Here is a 19844-nt window from a genome sequence, read left to right as displayed (position 1 = left end):
ATCCCTCATTCCCAACTAAAAATCTTCCACAAGTTTCAATTGCGAAGGAACCGAACAGCAGGCCAGAGGACAATTCAGCCATCTGACCAATATCTGATCATGAAATAGAATCAATTTAGCGCTTTATCAGAACCAGAGCTTCCATTATTGAAAGGTCACTCTTAGAGGACTGTGATGTATTATACTGGCAAAGATGACGCAGTGCTGATTAGATAAAAAAAATACAATCTGATAACATTTCTTGGCCTCAACAGCACAATCCGGATGGTCAAGATGTTTGTTTGTATATAAAAAAATAAGAGCAAACGAGTGTGCTTTAGCTAAACAGTAATGAGGAGAGAAAGGAGTCGTACATAATTAGCATATTCAGCTCTTTTGCATTATTTTCTATTTTTGCAATTATGCAGTGAAGGAACAATAATAGAGTCAACTCGACTGAACGCTTTGGTCGCAATAAGACAAGTTATCGTTTCCTTTTAAATTAGATGCTAACTGTACCGTGATTTCGACTGAAACGTGGCTCCAGGCAAATGAGGCTGGACATAATTAACGTGCTAGTTAGGATAGAAATAAACATCCAGATGTAGGTCGGTGAAATTTTGAAAAGACCCCAAACTCTAATGAAAAGCAAATGGCTTGGTTTGCATTGAAGCAGATGAACGATAGTATTGTGGTCTTTAATATAGCCAGGGAACAGGTGGAGTGATGGTCTGTGTCCTGAACCCCTGAAGAGAAAGGTCTGTCTCGAACTCATCAGCACACACACCATCCAAAACTCCTCCAATAGAAGCAGAGGGAACTGGGCACATTTACACACAGCATAAATCTGTACGGTTTTCAAAGAATGTCCTCAAACACTCCAGTGTCTTTTCATTGTTCAGTAAACAGGTAGTGCTCTATGTCACAATATTTAATACATCACTCATCACAAGACATGAACCTGAGCTCAATCATTTTTGGTGACTTACAGTTTCTCAATTGTTTCGGCTCAATTCTCGATTGAATTTTTAATTTTTTTTTAAAACAATAAGTTTAGATCTCTGAACAATTAGCTTATTGGTCACTTCAGAGTGGCATTTCTTATTGATTCAAGTAAACTGCTAATGCTTTGGCGCATGTGTGGAAATATTACAATTATAAGTACAATAAGTACAATTGTCTGTAGTTTGGATACGGCTTGTTGATCAAAATTAATGAGGTGATTCTCATTTAAACCCTCAAACTCTTTAAACTTCTCAATCATCGTGTAAGCCATCACACTCAAAACAATTTAATTAATTATCAAACCTTTGTATATGCACATGTTTACACCATAAATATCTTAACACATTGGGCCCTATCATACACCCAGCTCAATGTGGCGCAAAGCGCGACGCAATTGTTGTTTGCTAGTTTCCGCTTGGCGCAAGAGTCGCTTTGACGTTTTGCAGCACGCTGTTTAAATAGCACATGCATTTGCGCTCATATGTGCACCCATAGGCGTTCTGATCTAAAAAAGGAGGCTTGTTGAGGGAAATTGCTGGTGCGTTGCTATTTTGAGGAACTATAATAGACTGTTCTATAGACCAGATCAAAGCCGGTCTAAAGTCCAGTGCAGAGCGCGTTAGTTGTGCGCCTCGCTTACACATTGCTTAATACAGACAGGATGTACAACACTAAGCAAATGTCTTTGCAAATGAAAAAGAATTAAAATATTAAGGATATATATAGGATATAATAAGGATATATATAGGATATAAATATAAAGGAATAAAATATTACAAAAATTATTATTTTCTAGCCTACATAAATATAAAAACCAAACTTTCATGCCTTCTTCATCTCGGGGTTTTTTTCAGTTTATTGATAACAATTTGCTTTTGTATAATGTTATCATTATTAGCAGTATTATTTATTATATGCATATTTATATTTGTTTGATTAAAAACAAGCTTAGATTTGCCCACCTGTCAGATTTTAGACCATATGGGGCACAGCATGTGTGTTTGGATATAACTCAGTTTTTTGACCACACTTCATTATTATTGTTCATTTATTCGTTTGCTGGAAATTAGAACTGAATTTAGAAAGTTTTGAAACAAATCTTTGCGTTTAACAAATGAAATTATTAGGCTAATGGATGTCTGTGTGTACAAGAAGTTTCCCTATCCACGAGAGTGAAAGCAAAAGTAAACAATGAGGAGGCTCATCTCTCATTCTCAAGCTGTAGATGCTGTTTAATGGTTTTCTCGCTAGTGAAGCGTTCAGTTTTTACACTTACAAAGTCCGCCATTTAAATAGCAATTGCGCTATGGCGCAACGCAACTGACTCTTAAAGGGAATGGGAGATGGGTCTCTGATTGGTTTATCTCAAAACACACCTATAACTCAGTATGAGAATAAGCACAACCCTGTTAGACCATGCGCCACGGCGCAAATCGGATTTTTCGGTCCTATTATTAGCAAAAGTGGATTCTGACACGCCCTTAATGCGTTTGCGCCCTGCGCTTTGCACTTTGTGCATGGATCGTCAAAATAGAGCCCTTTATGTTTTGGTGGCCTTGGCCAAATTACTGACATGTTAATTAGGTTTTGAAGCATGAATGAAATGTTTTGGAGTGTAACTACATTTTGCTACATGAACTACGAGCTCTGAAGTTCCAGCAAACCATTTTGACATTTGCACTCAGAGTTTAGAGAATGTTAAGACTGTTTCGAAAAAAGTGACAATTGAAAAAAATTTAATATATAATCGCCAATCATGTTAACATAAAAGCAGCCTCCATTATCTCTGCTTGAGGTGTCAGCAAGTTCAGGTGAATCCTATAGAAACAGTGCTTACAGAGACAGCATTTCTTTAAATCAGAAATTGGTATTTCAATTGGCCAATTTGTTTGAAATAAATAAACAAAACAAACAAACAACAAACAAATAAATAAATTAACAAATAAACATACACACACACACACACACACACACACAAAATTTGATTCAGAATAAGAAATCTGATTCAGCCATGAAAATTCAAGATTGGAGCATCACTAAGCCTCATTAATGTTTTGACGTTAAAACAAGCAGAGCAAAGTTATATTAAAAGGTCACAAAAAAGCTAAAATTTCAGTGTATTTTTAGCGCATGCATACGTCTATGAAACACACACCCACACACACACACACACACACACACACACACACACACACACGCACACACTAAATACACATTTTTTGAGACTGTTTTACAATACCAACAGCAACCAACTAGCAATAGCAAGTAACAAATCATCAAGAAATGGAAAATTGCAATAAAAGCCCTTAAGTTAGGAAATAATTAGGGATCATTCCTCTATAATTATAAATTAACTAATTAGAAGAGGTTAATTAGTTTTTGTTTTAACTGAGCTAACCATTAAATATGTGCTGCCCTGACCTGCCTCATTATCATTATAAAAACAGCATTTAATCAGAAATGCATGCCATATAATCTTTGAATTATGTAACTACAAGAAACAGTTTGTATCTCTGGTTTCCCCTTTTTTCTGTATTATTTTGCAATTCCTTCTAAAAAAAAAACATTTGCATCATTACATCCGGCATTCGGCGAGTGTCCATTTTGGAACTTGTATAGTCCATACATACTAATGCTTTGGCAAAATGGCTGGGAGGTCTAAATAACAAACATACACACATTTACACACATTAACACACACCTGTGATGCAGACAGGTGTGATAAATGCCGCGGGTTACACAGATCTGCAAGTGCACACCTTCTCCCCGGTGAGACTCCCTAACATGACTAATGCGCCAAGACAGCAGCTCTGCGTCTGCACCACAGGATGATTAGAGAAAACTGTTTAGGACTTCTCTCTGAGGACAACCTTAAATCTACATGCAGAGCATCCTTCAAGTTTGCTTGAAAAACAGTCCTGCATCTATTAAGGCATGTCCTATAATAAAAAAATTAATGAAAGCAAGTCATATATTAGCAAGATATTTGACCACAGAGCTCATCTCTACATTTTATCCTATTGCATTCTAACCCAGTGTCTTAAGATCGTACAAATCAAACATAAACACCTCCACCCTGTCTTTTTAAAATTTATTATCAGTGCTGCAGTTTATATTGAGTACAATGAAGAATGAGATGAAAAGTGAGATGTTATTGATGATTGTTAATGAGATCCTCTTTAAGGAGTGGTATGGTGGTGATGCCTGAAGGACAGCACTGCCTTCCCTATTCAAATGCAATACTGACCCAGTTTGTGTGCCTGCAGGACACTTTTACTTTTAACAATTACTATTCCTTCAGTTTTAAAGTTAACAAACACGAGTTTATTGATCATTCATTCATTCATTCATTTTCTTTTCGGCTTAGTCCCTTTATTATATCCGGGGTCACCACAGCGGAATGAACCGCCAACTTATCCAGCATGTTTTTATGCAGCGGATGCCCTTCCAGCCACAACACATCCCTGGGAAACATCCACACACATACACTACGGACAATTTGGCCCACCCAATTCACCTGTACCGCATGTCTTTGGACTGTGGGGAAAACCAGAGCACCCAGAGGAAACCCACGCGAACGCAGGGAAAACATGCAAACTCCACACAGAAACGCCAACTGACCCAGCCGAGGCTCGAACCAGCGACCTTCTTGCTGTCAGGCGACAGCACTACCTAGTGCGTCGCCAGTTTATTGATCATTATGATTTAAAAGTAAAAGTTCTTTCCCTCTATTAACCGTTTTTTTAGCCCAATGTTGGGCCAAATATGGACAAATTTGATGTGGGGTTATTTTTTTCAATACTTTTTAATCCAAAAGTATATTTGACCCATCATAGGGTTATGACAACCCAGCATTTTTTAGAGTGTACGAAATTAACTTATCAGGATGAAAATTTAAAGCAATAGGTCACCCAGAAATTTAAATTCTGTCATAATTTACAAAACAGACGTCAATATTATGGAGAATATTGGAAACCTGGAGCCACTGACTTCCATATTTTTCCCTTAAGGATGAAAATGATTACCAATTTCCAAAATATGTTCAATTGTGTTCAACAGAAGAAATAAATTCATAAATGTTTGGAATCTAATGGGGTCAGTAAGAATGGCAAGCAAATGTTTCTTTATTTTGTTATATAACATATACATATATATACATATATATATATATATATATATATATATATATATATATATATATATATATATATATATATATATATATATATATATATATATATATATATATATATATATATATATATATATATATATATATATATATATATATATATATAAAAATAAATAAATAAAATACTAATTTCTTCTACTTTAATGTCAAAATGTGATTGGATTTCTGGCCATTTTACTATAAAAACATCCCCAGACTAAAACCATTGGTTCTTGACTCCAGTTTTGGGCACTCACTGCTTTGCACATTTGTATCTTCCGTATTTAACAAACCTGATTCAGTTCACCAGCTTATTATATGAGCCATACATAAAAAGCAGCGTGGTGGATGCACAGAACTAGGCTTAAAAACCACTGCTAATGTAAAACATAATATTTGTAGTATTACTCCCCTGCATGCCATATGGATGGCACAATGTGAAATCCAACAGTACTAAAGTTTCTTCTGTAACTTCAATACGATACTTTGAAAAAAATATCGATATTTGGTACCATTTTTGATACTGTGAGGAACATATTGGCCTGTTCATGTCTTTCCTTGTTTATTTGTTCATTTGTTCACAAACCAAAACCCTTCAACCAAAATTTGTTGCAGTTTCAGCACTTGCCACGGATACCGAAGAGATGGGGCCGTGTACTGTAGTACCTTCATATCCAGAGTAGGATCATATTGCTTTAAATATTCCAGCATCGATACTTATCGAAATATCAATATTTTTGATGACAACACTACAACCTAGCCTGCAATAATTAGACTAATCAATAATAGTAACAGGCCTACTTAATTTGTATATCCATGCTGCATTTCAGATCACATTTGTTAACCCAAACTAAAAGCAACACGAATTGTTTTCCCCTGATTCAACAATTGTTTCCTGATTGACAGTTTATTTTATAGGCCTATACTACCAAGGAAATAGGGGTAGGCGGTACACCGGTGTCATAGTCATCACCGGTGTGACATCGCGCCACGACATGGATTTTCTAATACCGTCAATACCGTAAATCAATTATGCGCCTTGAATGGCTGCATTTACATCAATAATAGCTAATTCTAAATAATAAGGCATTTAATTTTCTTCAAACGTTCAGTTGTGGTCTGAATACATGTCCTTATACTACAGGGCTCGAAATTGCAACCATTTTGGTCGCATGAGCGCCCGAAATGTAATCTATGCGCCCTCATAATATATTTGGGAGCATTTGTGTGTCTGAATATAATGGTTGTAGTGCAATCTGATTTGATTTTCTCTAAAAACTTGCTGAATCGCTCTACCCTGCTGCTGTATTGGTTCATATTAGCTGTCAGTCACTCAACGCTTCCCGCTGTCAGATAACAGGAAGCTTTTGTTACCGCAGGAAATGCAAACGGCTGAAGAGTGAAAAGAGCACAGGTTTGCAAACCTCACCTAAAGTTATAATAATAAAAAGGCGCAGATGACAGCGATCATGACATGAGGTAAATGTTGATCCGCCAGCTGAGATCAATCGAGTGTTTTCGGAGAAGGTGCCCGAATCTCGATGCGTTGCATTCACCGCGTGTTCAGCGCAAATGTCAGCTAAATATAAAATCTAACACTGTACACATCATCGCCAAAGAAACTCACCTTTACTAAGTTTACACTGAAACTACGGCTCATAACAAAGAGCGGAATTGCGCTGATGGTCATCGCGAGAATCCTGCTCTGTCTGCTCATAAATTGGTGCGGCTGACTCGCCTGCTTTATTCCACCAACACAGAGAAATGAAGATCAGCTCATAACGAGACTGAGCATTTACAATGACCCAAACCAAAACTTTTAAAGAGTGATAGAAGTGAGACTTTCTTTTGTCCGTTCTTCCTTGAGATGTAGATTATTTTGCTATTGAAAGTAATACCATGATATTATACCGTCACCGTTCAAAAGATGAAAAATACCGTGATATTAATTTTAGGTCATATCGCCCACCCCTACAAGGAAATATTATGACATCTGCACTCATGAGCTATCTGTGCATCACACATGTAATGCGCTGCTGCAGTTTAACACCGCAAAGTTCAAAAAACAACAGAAAGATCTCGCAAACCTGATAGAGATTTCACAATACCAAAGTCATGGCCATCAAATACAAAATCTCCAACCTTTAGAGCGAGACACCTTCAACGCTTTAGCTGGCTGCCATTAATAACTTACTGCACCAAATCCCTGCGACTTGCACCTTTTTACGTTCACCAGCCTCGGCCCAGTGCCCAAAGGCAGAGCGACACCATCCACACACACCACCTAGCAGGAAGATCCACTTCCTCTCAAGCAGACGCTACTCATAATGCCATGACAGCTCACAGAAATCATAACACAGCCTCGTCTTCACATTACCTAGCACCTACTATAAATGAAGCCAGTGTAGAATCTGCATCGTCAAAGTGGGACTGCGTAGCGTAAAGCCAGCGTTTGTGGGCAACAGATGGGCACTGCAGCAGGTGAGAGCATGATGCTCATATTCAGCCATCAAAAGCTTACTCTACCCAAGACATCCTTACAGTTAAATGTTATGATGCCTGATGCTAATTGAAGCAGACACAGCATGCATTAATGATTTAGCACAATGGGAAGCAGGCAGACGGTAAAACTCTGTGCAATACGGTATATGCAGATATGCCTCTCAATGCAGCATGCAGATCCCGAGACGGAAAAGACAGGATTCCCTTTTGCCTGCACGGTACATTCACACACACACACATTCGCTTAGGTGATACAGCAAAGAGAGAGGAGCACCAGAGCTCGTCTTGTTGCTCGACTACCCACCTCTGCCGATGCCTGATGCAGTGATTCCTGCTCGGCGAGGCTGAAGAAGAGTTGGGTGGTGCAGCCAGATTCCCTCCGCCGAGCGTCAGGAACGACGACGGCAAGAGAGAAAAGGAGGGAGGGGGAGATGAGACGGGAACGGTGAGTGGGCTTATCCTCCACGCTACCCTTTCAGTGTGTGTGCCTGTATGCCTGAGTGCATGAGAGGGGGCGGATGGGAAGGAGAGAGAGACTGAAGCGAGTCTCCCGAGACAATGCCAGTGAATAGAGACCGAGGAACACGGTAGATGCGTTAAACGCAGGGTCCCTCCCCCTTACATCATACGAACACAGCGCTCTGCACAGTCAGCTCTACCTCCAACCATATGGAGAAACGACGGGTGCAAGGAGAAACAGAGAGAGAGACGCAAGAAAGAAGACAGACAAGCATGTTTAAAATGTCTGCATAAAAGCGCACTGCAATGATGTGATTGGACAGGTAAAGAGAGTTCTGGACATGCATTTCCTTTCTGTGGTGTTGGATGATGTGTTTGCTGAGTCAAAGCACACATCACAGGTGCGCAGTGTGAACTACACTGGGCAACTCTTACAGGACAAACTTTATAGGCAATATTAAATAGCATTTACAACGCATTCAGCTTACATAATTATATTTAAATGCTTTTTGGTGGGATCATCAGAATCTGATTAATACCCTAATACGCATGTGGCTTAATACCCTATTATATTATTGTTTTATATTGATTATCAATGAGTTTTTCCCCTTCAAAGCCATGAATATGTTTAACAGGCAGAGAAAAGTAATAAGGCAACAATTACTAATATTTGAAAACCTGTTTAATCACCACTTATTTTACATGCGTACTGTAGATCACCACAGCTATAACAGGTTTATGTGACAGAAAGTTCATATTTCCATCTTAGAATTATGCTAAAATGCTTAAAAGGGGTAGAAAATATTTGGTCTTTGGTGCTCTTCAGTGACTTTCAGTAGTGAAAATTAAACCACACTGAACTTCAACTCTGCATGTTGAACATTTGGTGTTGACTGTCCTGTCTCTACAGATTTGATAAGTGTGTGTTCAGTGTTCTTTGTTTTTTTTATTCAGATGGCAAAGTTAGATCGAATCGTGAGCAGCACTTTCAGTTTTTAAAGACATACCTTAGTCAAAATGATTTAGTTTACAGTTGTGGTGGTGTGAAAAATGAAGATGGTGAAAGTGAAGAGGTTTGGGGAGTCGCGAAAAAAAAGTGAACAGCTGTGTGAGGAGGGGCATTGGTAAAATGAGGACCAGATTTCTGAGGTACCGGATTCAAATCCGGCTTGTTCCGGTACAAATTAAACCCTGCTTGTGTCCATGTAAACGGTCAGTCTTTCTCCTCTGCGTCTGTGTTTGTTTTGCATTTGTGAAAATCAGCGCATGCCCAAACGGAAACTTCCATATTCATGCAAAACCTTCCCTCTTTCCCTCCCCCGACACTTCCACCTAAACAGAGCTGGACACACCCACTTTCCTGACTTTTTTGAAAACTAGAGGTGTGAAAACACCCTGCTGAGAGGGGGGGGGGGTGTTCATGACCCATACTCACACTATGTACAGTTGCATTGAACCTGGCAAAAGCACGCATGTCCCCCCTCTCGTCTCCCCTGACGGCCTGCACTCACATTACATTCGGGCCTGGGCACGCTTACATCATCAATGATGCGCTGTTCAGTAAACGCTTTGACTCGGCACAGTGGAGATTTCTTTAGTTATATTGTTTTAGGGATTTGATATGCAAACACACGCAGTCGAACACAGTTAAGCCGAACAGATCCGCCACTTTTGACGCTCATAAACAACCAGAAAGTCCTCGTGCTGCAGGAATTAGGAGGTTTGCTGAAGGTGCAGCTGCTGTGCAGTGAGGGGTTTGCGTATACGAATAATCTACAACAGTTTGTGTTCAATGAACAGTAAGAATGATTAATAAATCCATATGAAACAGTCGCGTATAAGTCACGTCTCATCTTCAGTTTCGGGCTCTGGCGCGCTTTGCACTCACACTATAAGCATACCGCGCCAAAACCCAAGTGAACCGCGCCCGATTCAGAGCACTCGACTTCTCAAACGATCTGGGAAATGGGCTTGGGCACGGTTCGGATAGCATAGTGCAAGTAGGCCCGTAAAGGCACAGGCAACAAAAACAGCTACATATTGTTCAAAGCAGAAATTTCTGAAAGGTGTAATAAATAATTTGATGGGTGTTTCAACCTGAAACTTTACACACATTCTGAAGACACAAAAGACTTCTCCCTGTGCTTGTTCACATCTGTAAAATTACCTCCAGGTTTTATAAAAATTAATCAAATTATTATTATCAAAGAGTTTTTATTAACATTGTGCATCCAATGGTACCTTTCCTTCATGTCAGCTTCTGCACTACGGATCTCATTTCCCCAACAGATTGTATTAGCCTTTGCCTGGAGCCTTGGGGACTGCAGCAACTCAAAACTACTGTGTCGCTGATCATTGGTTCACATCCAATCTTACAGCAGATCTGTTTGCCACCCCTCTATTGCCATCTATGCAGCAAGGAGACTATTAGAAAATGCCTCTACATTTAGCCTGAGCTCTGTCCTGACTCCTGACTGATCCATTTACTTTGAGTGCTAGTGGAATACAGAACAGTTTAAGTATTAATGCATTTTAGTCTATTAAACATTTACAAATCCACATGTGCATATATAATGCATACTGTAAGTGGCATGAGTAAAAGATAAACAGGATTGGCATACAGTCTATAAATGGAAAAGTTAAACTGATTATAAAACCCATTTGAACATAATACAAAGTGTTTGATACACAAGTAATAATGTCAAAATAATTATATATACACTACCTGACAAAAAATGTCTCATCATCTATCCAAGTTTCAGAAACAACAAATAATAACTTGAGTTGAGTTATAACTTCTAGTTGATCTTTTGCTATCAGAAGTGGTTTAAATGAAAGGCAAAGGCCTCTAGATTACGCTTATTTGACTAAAACAAAATATGATCATGTCTTCATTTTTAATTACTCAGGACAGTAAGGTCTGACTTTGCTTAGACAAAAGTCTCGTCACTGAACAGAAATAATGTCCAGTGTAGAATATAAAGTCATGCTGCAGTGGAAACAGAATGAATATTGTGTCTGACTCCATCATGAGGTTGGAGGACTGCATCTATACATCTCTGCAATGACACAAATCACTTATTAATAAAGTCATCTGGAATGACAAAGAAAGTGTTCTTGCAGGACTCCCAGAGTTCATCAAGATACTTCAGATTCATCTTCAATGCCTCCATCTTATCCCAGACATGCTCAATAATGTTCATATCTGGTGACTGGGCTGGCCAATCCTGGAGCAACTTGACCTTTTTTGCTTTCAGGAACTTTGATGTGGAGGCTGAAGTATGAGAAGGAGCGCTATCCTGCTGAAGAATTTGCCCTCTCCTGTGGTTTGTAATGTAATGGGCAGCACAAATGTCTTGATACCTCAGGCTGTTGCCATCCATGTTGCCATCCACTCTGCAGATCTGCCGCATGCCCCCATTCTGAATGTAACCCCAAACCATGATTTTTCCGTCACCAAACTTGACTCAATTCTGTGAGAATCTTGGGTCCATGCGGGTTCCAATAGGCCTTCTGCGGTAATTGTGATGTCGTTCAACAGTTGATTCATGGGAAAAAAAAAAAAAAAAAAAAATCTACCTTCTGCCACTTTTCCAAATGACCAACTAGAAGTCAAGTTATTATTTGTTGCTCTTACAACTGGGATTGACAACAAGACTTTTGTCAGATACTGTGTATATATACACAAACCAAAAGTATGAAATGCAGAACAATATCTACATACATACAAACATACATGGCTCGAAATTAACCTTTTTGCTTGGTTGCACTGGTGCTCCTAACTTAAAAAATTTAGGTGCACCTGCCAAAATTTAGTCGCACCCACCATTTGAGTACTGTTACTACAAGTTTTATATAAACAGATTTATTGCATTTGAAATCAACACTAATCAGTGTTGCCAATAAGAAGAGCGTGAAGGCGGGGCAAGCATTGTGGGCTTTGTTTACCGCAGCAAGTTGACATGACAGTTTTAAACTGTTCCTAAGCACTGCGTTTCAAGTGCAAGATGCATTCTGCGTGAATGTGTCCTAAGTCCGCGCATGTGGTGAATATTTTGCGTGTATCTACTAGGATTTTTCCCAGCTGTGGCGGCAGGGTCTGCTGGGCCTTTTACAGAGATCTACCAACTACCTGTGGCGTTATTTCAATTACAAATGTCGTGAGCGCAGTATTATGAGTCGAGAGCGCATTCATAATAAGAGCATACAAATCTCTTTGCTTGCGCACCAATTTCCTCTGTTCGTGCACAAAACTTCTTACTCGCCATCTAATATACGCTGCTCAAGTGCAGATTATGTTGTGCGCTCTCAAATAAACGCTGCTGAAGTGCGATTTAGTGTATTTATGCAACAAATGTCTCCAAAATTCATTAAATTTGATAGGAATATTTATGAATTTCTCCAATAGACCTACAGAGAAGGTCGCGCTGTTATAATTCACTTACCTTTTAACATGTTTTGGTGAGATTATATACTGCTATTAAAAAAACAACAATGACTGAATGTTTTGAATGAGAAGTAATGGAGCAGTGGCAGGGTGAATTTTGGTGTCCCGTCAAGGATGGATGGATGGATGGATGGATGGATGAATAGAAAGATAGATGGATATTTAGATGGATGAACAGATAGATAGATGGATGGACGGATGGATGGAAGGATGGATATTTAGATGAATGGATGGATAAATAGATAGATGGATGGATGGATATTTAGTTGGATGGATGGATGAATAGAAAGATAGATGGATATTTAGATGGATGAACAGATAGATGGATGGAAGGAAGGATGGATGGATATTTAGATAGATGGATGGATATTTCGATGGATGGATGGATGGATGGATATAGGCTTGTTCTGGGTTTAAGACTCAGCTGCAGCTGGATACTGTGGTGTGTTTGCGCATCTGTCACTGCTGCTCAACCTGAGTGGGTGATTATTAGCAAGATACAGGTCTGGACTGTTAAAGATGACCAAACTATCTGAAATATTTCTGGAAAAAAATTTGTTTGGCTCGTTTCTTGTTTAAATTAAGAAGCATACATGCGCTTCTCATATATTTATATAATTTATAATTTACATACACACTCTTCTGTTGTCGGACTTATGAAACAAATGCTTGTGTTCAGGATGACGCTGAAAGAGCTATTCTGTAATGTCAATGAGCCATGCAAAAGGGGATTTATTTACGCTATATTCTCATATAGCTATATATGTTTTAAACTATTAGTCTTATTATGCGCTCATCAGTCAACATGCCGAAAATAAAATGGCTGAAGTAGTGTAAACACATCTATGTTGCTATAATCCTAAATGTGGTTTCCTCACCTTTGTTATGTTTGCTGTGCCTTTATTTTGATATTGGGAGGAAAAAGCTAACACATTTTCATCTAAATGTTGCTCTAATGGTGTAGACATGTCTAGATGTTTATTATCAGTATATCATTAGCTTGCAAAATATATTTTTACAGAGCTAAGAATAAAAATAAAAAAAATCAACATCGCTGTCATTAAAGTTGCTGTTGTTGCAGTTCCTATAATGACTATGTTGCTAATAGGAAAATAATCTTTGGTTAAAAATATTTGAACAGAATAGAATACACAGGTTGTCATGAAAAGCATATTAACAAACAGAAATGTCCACTGAGAATGAAAAAAAAAAGCTCAATGTTTTATTTCAAGGTGAAATTACTACATGGGATAAGAGTAAAGGTTACACACGAAAATGCCCTGAAGCGTTTGTCAATACATTTCTCATTTAAAAGCATGTCCAGCTCCTTTACACGGTTCACTGTAAGAATAAAGAGCATTTAGAAAAGACAATAAATTGTCCCAGCACCAAGAAACATGTGCAGAATTCCCACTGCGACATGCAGTGCTGTTCTCATGATGACAAGAGAGGCAGGCCGTATATATGTTCAATTCCCACAGGATGGCATCCATCCGTCCACTCAACTGGAAAACAATAACAATTTGAGAAAGGAGTAGTGACTCGCTTTCAGTAACTGCTGTAATTCTAGAAACCATTTTAATGTAACCTTGACCTTGAGACACAGCAGCATGTGCTGAAGAAACTACAAAGCAATTTTTGCCCATTGTCTTAAAAATCTCTCTACCTAGTGAAGATTTTGGAATTACTCTTGCACAGCTAATTACATGAGCACAAGGGCACGTAAACCAGAAAATAATGATGAGCACTGTATCATCTGACAGGTTTCTAATTAACCCCTGCAATTGAAAAATGTCACAGAGACAAAATATGACAAATTACAGTAATCAGCAATCCATAATATTCCAGAAAATGCCAGATGATTTCTGCATCACTACAGAAAGCTCCAAGGACGTTATGGCGGCGTTCACAGTTCAGTTCTCTTATTTAGTTTTTGTTTCAGAACAAAACGTATGATGAACTTGCATTTAGTTGCTTAGCATTTATACTGAAGATCTGCTATAATGAGTTGTCTTTCCAGCACCTCTATTTATTTGTAAAGGGCAATAGTATATAAAAAACAATTATACTTGAGCAATCTGTTGATTTTGTTAATTGTTTGTGACTTACATCCTGTAACTTCATCTCTTGTATTTTGATTTCTTTAGATGCCTTTGACTTGTCATGTTCTTATTTCAGTCAAAAAGTGTTTTCGATTCTTGTTTAGTGTGCACCAAATGTTTGAATGTCACTTTTATTTACACTCACTGGCCACTTTATTAGGTACACCTTCCTAGTACTGAATATATTCCTCAGAGATTTTGGTCCATATTGACTTGATAGAATCACGCAGTTGCTGCAGATTTGTCTATTGGATTGAGAACTGGTGACTGTGGAGGCCATTTGAGTACAGTGAACTCATTGTCATGTTCAAGAAACCAGTCTGAGATGATTCACGCTTTATGACATGGTGAGTTATCCTGCTGGAAGTAGCCATCAGAAGATGGCAACTCTGTGGTCATAAAGGGATGGACGTGGTCAGCCACAATACTCAGATAGGCTGTGGCGTTGACACGATGCTCAATTGGTACTAATGGGCCTAAAGTGTGCCAAGAAAATATCCCTCACACCATTACACCACCACCACCACCAGCAGCCTCAACAGTTGATACAAGGCAGGATGGATTTATGCTTGCATGTTGTTGATGCCTAATTCTGACTCTACCATCCGAATGCTGCAGCAAAAATCCAGACTCATCAGAAATTAGTTTTCCAATCTTCTATTGTCCAATTTTGGTCAGCCTGTCTGAATTGTAGCCTCAGAATCCTGTTTTTAGCTGACAGGAGTGGCACCCAGTGTGGTCATCTACTGCTGTAGCCCATCTGCCTCAAGGTTGGACGTGTTGTGCATTCAGAGATGCTCTTCTGCATATCTCCGTTGTAACGAGTGGTTATTTGAGTTACTGTTGCCTTTCTATCAGCTGGAACAAGTCTGGCCATTCTCCTCTGACATCAACAAGGCATTTGTGCCCACAGAACTGCCGCTCACTGGAAGATTTCTCTTTTTCGGACCATTCTCTGTAAACCCTAGAGATGGTTGTGCGTTAAATTCCCAGTAGATCAGCAGTTTCAGAAACAGTCAGACCAGCCTGTCTGGCACCAACAACCATGCCATGTTCAAAGTTACTTAAATCACCTTTCTTCCCCATTCTGATGCTCGATTTGAACTGCAGCAGATCGTCTTGACCATGTCTACATGCCTAAATGCATTGAGTTGCTGCCATGTGATTGACTGATTAGAATAATGCATTAACGAGCAGTTGTACAGGTGTACCTAATAAAGTGGCCGGTGAGTGTATTGGAACCAAACCAGTCATGTGTGAACGAACTCTAAGAGTGTCCAAAGGACAGCTGAGTGAGTATCAAAGTCTCTAATCTAAAAATAGTAAGGAAAAAACTTATTCTGAACTGGGCTCTTTTACTATACCCATCCATCTTGAGGATTTTACATTTCTATGAAAGAACAGTCCAACTATTAAACGTGTAACATCGACCTAAACTGAAACCTGAAGTTTTCAATCCATTTGGAAATCTAAGTGCTGGCTTTGTTCGAACAAACAGATATGGTTAAAAGAGAAGATCCAATCAGGGAAGTCACTGAAGAGTCCCATAATTGCATCATTTAACCAATGAATGACTCAGTGTGGCTAATAGCACCACTCCTTGCCAGTCTAGCCGCCAGCTCTCTACTGTACAGCTACTCAAGCAGGAAAATGTACCACAAAATATGCTAATAATCCAGAAATGTCTTTGAGCAAGATGCCCATCTATTCTAGATGAAATCATCGCTGAAATAGATTGTGTAACAGGACAAGTGTTTTCTAATATAAATTAATTATACAGGACTATACCAGTTATGCATTATATTACACTGTACATCCTAACTATGCAGGATATTATACAGTACAGTGGTACCAGCAATGCTCTTTGTGCTGCATTTGTGTGCAAGAATGCTACTCTTTTGTTTGGATGACTCCTGGCAATACTCTAGTCCCAAATGCAGCATGTTAAAAGATGAGTAAGACAGTGGTTTCTATTTATACACTGGTTTGCAGTGCTGCAGCGGAATGAAGCAGAGGCCAGCAAAAAAAAAAAAAAGATGCACCTGCATGCAGCCTGTGAGGAGAACTCTCGCTTTTATACTTCACTTTCCTGTTCCTGTACTTGAGTTGAGCACGTTCACACGTGGCTTGAGGGGCGGTCTTAAATAACTGCAGCTGTGCTGAAGTGTGAAAACTGTAGAGGCCAACTTTAAGCATTTCTTCACAAACCAAGTGCAGTTCTCTTGGCCACATGACGTCTGTAAAATGACTAAGATTCATTTCTGTATGCAGCATGTTAAAAATAAAAAGTAAAAATGCATAACATACCTATTCTAGAAAACGTATTCTGCTTTATATCTTGAATTTTATAAACTTGCCAAAAATATTTTTATTTTAAACATGAAGAGTTCAGATGCAAAAACCTCTAAGTGCCATCTGAAATTTTCTCCTAGAATGAGCATTTGTCCTCAGCCTCCAATCTTTTTGTTTAGTAATTTCACTTTTAAAATAAGGCAATGCAAAAAACCTATTTAAAAGTCATTAAAAGTGGATTTACTGAACATACACACAGGAGCTTGCCAAATATGCTCATTTTAGAAGACATTTTCTGATGGCATTTGTGTCTGAACTCTTCATTTACAGAAATAATGAATTATATTTATCCATCCTTGTGATAGAGATCATTTTCACCATGCCAAAAGAGATGGTGACCTCCAGCAGAATGAGCTTTTTTTTTTGCACTCAGGAGAGAAAAAAAAGAGAAGTACAACTTTATGTAAATACAGATCAGTCAAGATTAGAAGTGGGTAGGAAGACGGTGGTACTGAAGATGTGATCAGCTAACTAGTCTATTCTTAGTGTCTGACCACATACAGAAACATGTGTATAAATGTGTCTGAATTAGTGATTTGTATAAGCATAAAATGATTGTCCGTGGATTTGCCTTTTTTTCTTAATTTATCACACTTGTTACACATCTTTAAAGTTCCTAGAAGCTACTTCTCAGTTCTGTCTTTTTACTCTGCTGCTAATAATCTTTGCTCATGTGAATGCATCTTTTAATGTGTTTTTCAGATTCTGTCCAGTCAAAAATCCAGGAAAATCATGTCAGAGGATGTGCAAAAGCAGCAGAAAACAGCAACAGTGAAGCTAAGATGATGGATTAACTTCCCAGAAAATGCATGACCTGTTAAGATGTTAAGTACAACGTTAGTGGATCTGTATAAAAGTGTGTGCAAAATGCATAAATATAAATGATTCATTTGTGCTACGCTTAAGTCAGTTTCCTAACATAGCCTAACACCATAACTTACATCTAAATCCAAAACCACAATGTTCATTTTAAATTCACTTGGTTTTATCTAATGACATTACGGAATACACACACAAAAACCTGAAATAATTAGTATTAATAGGTCTGAATAAGATTGATCTTTTACATTGTTTAACTGTGTGGTTAATGTAGGTAGAGGGTAATGATCACTTAAATATTAAGAAAATAGATGGAAAGTGAATCTCTGGCATGTTTTAGCTGTAATAGTATGATGGAAACTATGATTTACGGTACCGTAGTTAAGATTGAGGTAAAGTTGGTTTTATATTCGCACAGACAACTTGTGACACAATACCTACATTGTTTATCATGATACTTTGAATATTCGGTCTGAAATCAAATGCAAATATGACTTTAAATCAACATTAGCACTATTTATTTGACTGAACGATGTTGTACTTTGATAGTCATTGGATGCAAATATGATTTGTGAATATAAAACTAACTTTACCTCAATTAGTTTAAGATGTGGTCCATCACAAATTGAGTTCAAGTTCACCTCAATGCTCAAACTGAATCCTTTGAGACCACAAATCAGCTAAAAATCCAGACAAATGGTTAAATACAACAAAAACAATCGCGGTTGAACTTCATTAGCTATAAACTGACATAAGGTCTTCATATTTTGGTAACGTTATTTCAACGTCACTGTAATGTTACACGCAACTTTAAGTGATTTACCATAGCAACACAAATCTTTCATTCGTGATTTACATTCGTGAAAACAGTAGCTGAAGAGTGAATAAACCCCTTGTTCTTACCTTGTAGCAGGACAAAAGTTCATCAAACACGATGTTTATCAATGTACACCTTTAAAACTGTATTCTGTGAGATGTCGAGCGCCAATTCAGAGAAAGGGATGTCGGTCAAGCAGCATCCGATGACTTTCTGTTGCCGCTTTCACACTCTTTCCTCGCGTTACAAAAGAAACACTCGCGCTGCGCAGGGACGCTCCTATTGGCTGGCGGAGACGCACCGCGACAAGACAGCGGGGCTTGATTGGTTGCGCTTGAAGTACGTCACTGGAAAGTGTCTCAAGCGACCAATAGTCTTACAGATATTTCAATATTCAATCAATCCTCAAACTATGCAGCGCATTAAGAGAAATATTTTTAATATTTGCTTCAACTGATCTGTATTTTAACAAAAAACAGATAGTAGTTAAACGGATAGTTTTTTAAAAACTATATTGTTTACATCTTTTAATTGTTTTAAACTATTACGAGTTTCTTCTGTTGAACACAGAAACAATACTTGAAACCTGTTTGACTTCCACAGCATTTGTTGTGACGTAAATTACTCAATTTGAGTAATTACTCGAATTAAATTAAATTTACTCAATTTTCTAATGTGGTTCGAGACCTTTATGAGTCCTTTCTACTGTTAAACCAAAAAGACGATGTTTTTAAAGTAAACTGAAAACCTGTAACCATTGACTTCCTCTTGTTTTTCCTACTATGAAAGTCAATGGTTACAGGTTTACAGCTTACTTTAAAACATCATCTTTTGAGTTTAACAGTAGAAAGAACTCAAAGGAAATGCTTTAGAAAATTGAGTACATTTACTTTTTGTGGCGAACTATCCCTTCAATGTTAATGCAGAAACTATTAGTAGGATTTTGTGATTTTATTCTGGTACAGAAGCAAGTGCAAAGCGGCAGAATTGGATATCTGACATCACTGAAAGCTTTACATTACCAATTTGTCAGTCTGGAACAACTTTAAACCTGCAACCGTTGATTTCCATATAATTTTTTTTCTACTATGAAAGTCAATGGTTACAGGTTTTCAGCTTACTTCAAAATATCTTTTCAACAGTAAATGATGACAGAAAGCTTTACATCATCAATTTGTCAGTCTATAACAA

At 38.1% G+C, this 19844-nt stretch overlaps 1 protein-coding gene across 2 annotated transcripts in view; it reads right to left on the bottom strand.

Moving 5' to 3' along the window:
* The window catches only part of kcnab2a (potassium voltage-gated channel subfamily A regulatory beta subunit 2a), a 226903-nt gene extending 208027 nt beyond the window's left edge, over positions 1–18876 (bottom strand). For both annotated transcript variants that reach the window (XM_056468301.1, XM_056468302.1), the window contains exon 1: positions 18740–18876. The gene's annotated coding sequence lies outside the window, so the exon portion shown is untranslated. The remainder of the gene's footprint in view (positions 1–18739) is intronic.
* Between the last annotated feature and the right edge of the window lie 968 nt (positions 18877–19844).

Source organism: Danio aesculapii, chromosome 11 (assembly GCF_903798145.1).
Source record: "Danio aesculapii chromosome 11, fDanAes4.1, whole genome shotgun sequence".
NCBI lineage: Eukaryota > Metazoa > Chordata > Actinopteri > Cypriniformes > Danionidae > Danio > Danio aesculapii.
Note: the sequence above shows the minus strand (reverse complement) of the source record. Positions and strands in the feature narration are given on the sequence as shown.